This window comes from Nerophis lumbriciformis, linkage group LG14 (genome assembly GCF_033978685.3).
Source record: "Nerophis lumbriciformis linkage group LG14, RoL_Nlum_v2.1, whole genome shotgun sequence".
NCBI classification, from domain to species: domain Eukaryota; kingdom Metazoa; phylum Chordata; class Actinopteri; order Syngnathiformes; family Syngnathidae; genus Nerophis; species Nerophis lumbriciformis.
Genome location: NC_084561.2, coordinates 14,353,109 through 14,359,005, shown reverse-complemented (window position 1 = coordinate 14,359,005; position 5,897 = coordinate 14,353,109).

The following is a 5,897-nucleotide window of genomic DNA, read 5'->3' as shown; positions in this document are numbered from 1 at the left end:
TCGCAGCAAAGGCAGTGGCCAGCAAAGCGTTTATCATTCAATTGGGCGGGCGGGTGTTTGTGCACCCCAGACAGAAAATAGGAAATCAACAACTGCGGTATGAAAACTTTGTCATTAATCCGGGCCATGGTATTTCCAAAGGCCGGACCCTGGCATAGACACTATACGCGGCAAGGCATATGGTTATAGCGACTGGTCACGCCACTCTACTAAACTTGTGTTCAGCGGCGAGTGCTTTGTAGAATTTTTAGTTTGGTTTAGCACAGTGGTTCTTAACCTTGTTGGAGGTACCGAACCCCACCAGTTTCATATGCGCATTCACCGAACCCGAACCGTAATCATAAAATTATGTTATTATATTAAAGAAATACTAATATATATATTTTACAAACAGAAAGATACAGGAATGTACACATAATCTCATGTTTACATCTCATTGTGCAACATGTAAATGTTTTAGTGGAACCAAATGCGATATCTGAAAGGGGTACACATTATGTCCAAAGTAGGACACCCCCACCCAGATATATAATACAAGTACACAGCTCATGTAAAACAATATGTTATAGTCATTGTAGTGGGCCAAAACACTTATATTAGAAAATAATCTCATGGAAATGACTGTTGTCATTTGATTTCAATAATAAAACCTTTAACTCATACATGCCAACCCTCCCGGATTTTCCGGGAGACTCCCGAAATTCAGCGCCTTTCCCGAAAATCTCCCGGGACAAATATTCTCCCGAAAATCTCCCTTTTTTCAGCCGGTGCTGGAGGCCACGCCCCCTCCAGCTCCATGCGGACCTGAGTGAGGACAGCCTTTTTTCACGGGAGAACAACAGAGTGACAAGAACTAAATCATCCAGACTAGAGATAAATTGTATTATTATGTTTATCTTACCTAAAAATAAAAATATCTATTAATTTAAAAAAATAAAAAAATAAATACATTTTTACTATATTTTGCTAAAAACATCAAAATTAATTGTATTTTTATTTGTATTTTTTCTGACTCCTTATTACATCCAGCCATAGAATTATACATTAAAATAAACATATTTGAAATAATTCATTTTAAATGATCATAATAATTCATTTAAAATGACCATATTTAATTATTAAAATAATTGCTTGTTTATCAACAACTTTAGCATTTTATTCATTACATTTTGAAGCTCTCAGAAGCCAAGTTATGTTAAATTCCTTAAGATTTATTTATGCAAGTTTGAAGTATCAATTATAAATAAATTATAAATAAAATTATCTAAAATAAAATAAATAAAATAAAATTATCTAAACACAGTTTTGTTTGCATATTTTCAGGATGTAGAATGGTAAATTCTAGCTGTCAATATACTCCTCCCCTCTTAACCACGCCCCGACTCCAACCACGCCCCCACCCCCCACCTCCCGAAATCGGAGGTCTCAAGGTTGGCAAGTATGCTTTAACTTGTTATTTAGTCAGGCTTTGCTGCAGGTGTGACCACATGTGCTCCACCGAATGCTCAAGGAGTTTTTGCGTTTGCTCACACATATGGAAAATTAGAGGGAACATTGTTTGGGGGGTATCCATAATACGCCGATGGGGAGAAGTTTTTATTTACACGATGAATCGGGCGTGTCTTGACCTCCGCGGCGGAAGCTCTGCCGAACCCCTGAGGCCGACTCACCGAACCCCTGGGGTTCGATCGAACCCAGGTTAAGAACCACTGGTTTAGCACCATCGTAGCCACGTCCATTCAAAAGCCCATATAGATAATTGCTGATTCAGCATCACTTCGAACGCCGCCATTCTGATAGATTTACGGTCATATTTCTAAATAGACCGTACTGTTTAAGTTTATATTGTAGACTAATTTTTTCCAGTAGCTGATATGTTTCAAAAATAAATGTTTTTCCTCTCATATTTGGCACAGTTATTGGGTTCTGTTTACCGTATTTTTCGGATTATAAAAATCGCTCCGGAGTATAAATCGCACCGGCCGAAAATGCATAATAAAGAAGGAAAAAAACATATAAGTCTAAGTCGCATTTTTGGGGGAAATTTTTCGCCAGTCCCTTACAAGTTTCTCGCTTACTCCAAACTTTTTTTCTGCTGCCCGATTGCCGTTTTCTGTTACATATTTCACTACTTCCAGCTTGTAACCTGCAGTATACGATTTCCTTTTCGGTGCCATTTTTGTTCAGCCCATCTCAGTTTTTATAAGTTACCGCCAATGTTGAAATGATCAATTTTCATGGCTACGGATCTTTTTTTTTCAAAATGCACTTCTGCCATGACCCGCCCCCGCCAATTTTTTTTAGTTTGACGTGTGTGTGTGTGTGACGATTGCTGATATACGTCTAGTCCAGGGGTCGGCAACCCAAAATGTTGAAAGAGCCATATTGGACCAAAAATACAAAAACAAATCTGTTTGGAGCCGCAAAAAGCCATATTACATCGATAGTGTGTCATGAGATATAAATTGAATTAAGATGACTTAAAGGAAACTAAATGACCTCAAATATAGCTACAAATGAGGCATAATGATGCAATATGTACATATAGCTAGCCTAAATAGCATGTTAGCATCGATTAGCTTGCAGTCATGCAGTGACCAAATATGTCTGATTAGCACTCCACACAAGTCAATAACATCAACAAAACTCACCTTTGTGCATTCATGCACAACGTTAAAAGTTTGGTGGACAAAATGAGACAGAAAAAGAAGTGGCATAAAACACGTCCTAGAAAGTCTGAGAAAGTTATATATGTAAACAAACTATGGTGAGTTCAAGGACCGCCAAAATTAGTAGGACAAAACGGCGCTCGCCAAATACTCGAATCAGTGAGGCATGTTTAATTTAAACTGTGCTTTATAACAATTAGGGAGGTTTGCGTCATGTTTGTCCTCCTACGGACACCATATTAAAACAAACAAAAAAAATGTTACACTCATCTTTTTCCATTTTTCATACATGTTTGAAAAAGCTCAAGAGAGCCACTAGGGCGGCGCTAAAGAGCCGCGGGTTGCCGACCCCTGGCCTAGTCTCTTACGTGAATGAGATAAATAATTATTATTTGATATTTTACGGTAATGTGTTAATAATTTCACACATAAATCGCTCCAGAGTATAAACCGAAAACTATGAAAAAACTGCGATTTATAATCCGAAAAATACGGTACTTTTTCAATTAATTCAGAAGCAGTTTTGAATTGCAGTAGGGTATATAAAAACATGACTATTGAACATGTTGGTTTGAACTGATTTGTAATTGTCAATGCAGTCTTTATTGTTCATGTCATTTTTTACAGTAAATACACATCCTCACATAAAGTGTGAAATATTAACAATGCATTATTTTGTGATATCTTAATTGTAGTGCATTTTTGTTGGTTGTGTGAAATGTGGCGAGGGACTATTGCCAACAGTCCTAACATGTTACACAAGTAATACTAAAGACCGAAATGGGGCCTGCATCGAATCTATCGTTCGGTTTGTCTTAGAAGATGTTTCCTTCATCAGTTCAAGCTCAAAGACTAGATAGGACAGCTGTAGCCTGAAAAAAAATGTTTGTCTCACATGACCCAATCAACTTAAGTCTCTCTTCTGTGTTCTTTAAAAGCAGTTGTCTACCATTAACTGCTGACTCCATCTTGACTCACTGCCACAAAAGTACAGTTATGTGGTTTCTAAATAGCACAATGACAACCCCACCTCAGTGTATAGCAAATAATTTCCTGAAAGGGCAGTTTTACTTGTTGAAAGGCAACACTACGGTTACGATAGTAGTTCATTCCGAACACGCATACGGTTACAATATGGTACATCACTTAATTCCACGGTCTCGTTACAACTAAAGGAGTAGGAGGGAGCAGAGCTTGGTTAGGTTTACATCATAATGAAACTGATTATTAATTTAGTTTACTGTTCTGTCCTCCGCCTTGCAAGAGGGCCTTCAAGGAGACCACATAACCGCTATGACTCAGCAGTTTCAAGATGACTTCTCTCGCTCTCGACTGCTACTTTTAAGGGAAATAAAGCCCTCTTCCGAACACTATCATAATGAGGATGTGTCATCCGAGTTAAATGCATTCGACACAAAGGCGTTGTTAGTGGAAAAGACAGGTGGCAGAGACTCTAAGAACATATTTTTTTATGTTTACATCAACTTCACAGTTCCTCTGTATGATTAATCCCTGTCCACTCTTCATTTGCAGGTTCAGTAGTGAGTGGGTGCATGCAAATAATTTGTCAAATTAGCTTACTTAATGCAAACTTGTGTTGAATTGAGTCCGTCTATGGTCACCATCAGACCTGTGCTCGCCCCAGTGAACATTCAACGCTGTCGGTGAGTTTGTCTGCATTGCAAAAACCATCGACCGTTGATTGTACCCTGTAGCAGGCATTTACTCAAAAAAACAACAAAAAAAAGAAGAAGAAGAGAGAGAACATGTAAATAACCCTAACCCTCCTGGATGACCCCCTAAACTAAAGCAAGATGCAGACTTCTTTATTTTTCCCAAGAGGGAAAAACAACCAGAAAGGTCACAATCAACATTCATTGCTGTCGGTGGGTTTAACTGTATAGAAGAGCTCACTGAACGATGAATGCAACTGTGTCCCAGATTTCAGCCGACCATCACAAGGAATAACGTCACGATATGCTGATGATGCCATTGTTTATGTCTGCGCCACCGGGCTTTCCACCAATAACGGGCAAACGCAGCCCGCACGAACTGACAGGAAGTTCAGATTGCATCTCGATCACGGTGGCTACGCTGGAGGGTTATGATGGGGTGGGGGATTCAAAAAGTATATATATATATGAAGAAGATAGGGAGATAGTTGGACCTTTGAAAGAAAATTGCATTTACTTACAGTATAAGATGTAGTTGCAAGTTATTACCTCAAGAAAGAAAGCATGTAAATATATTGTACTATAAAATATGCATTCATTTAGTTTTGATCCCACAAGATTGTTAAAACAAATGTTGATCAAAGAAATATACTGTATGCTGGACATGAACAGTTTCTCTTCATATGTATCGTTTGTTGCAATGCTGTTTGTATTTATTAAATTTTCTCAACATTTGATGTCTCAACTGCTTTTTTTTTTTTAAAGACAATGAAGCAATGACTTGAATGAAATACATAAACATTTTGGGGAAATGAAATTATACATTAATGATTTAAATGTTTGCAATGTTCTATTACATGTATTAATAATCCGCACAACATCACAAAAATATTAAAGAGGAAAATTATGTTAGTTACGACTAATTGAAATAATACTTTTAGCATAAAATGTCAATACAATTATTAAGTTGGCATGTAAACAGTCAACAAATTAGAAATGATGAAACGTTTTAACATAACCTTTGAGGATTTAAAACCATTGTTTTATTTATTTAGTGTGATCTTTGTATGTCTGCATAAAGAGTTTCACTTCAAAAGAAAACTGATTATTGTTTTCAATTTTACACACCATTGACATGTTTTACTAGGTCTACCGCAAAGGCTTGATTAAAAACATTTTATTCCAGATCATTTGTGTACAGTTTATCAAGTAAAGTCATCTCTAGAGTTAAAAAATAAAACATGTGATGCAGGGACAGACTGTGAGAGGAAAAATCATTATTACAGTGAAACTAGATCTAAATAACACTATTAAAATGTGATTTAGGATCATGTGTGCATTTGGTTTCGCAGGGTTAATACTTAATGCAGGTGAGAAGCCAACCTGCTAATCTAGGCAAAAGTTTTATTGGGATCAATGTGAATCATTTCATTTGATATAAATCCTGAAAATTATGATACTGGACTAGATAAAAGCAAAACGAAGTAACTTCGTTTGGCCACAAGGGGGACACAATACACAGCACATGCAAGTAAATGACTCATTGAAGTCCGCC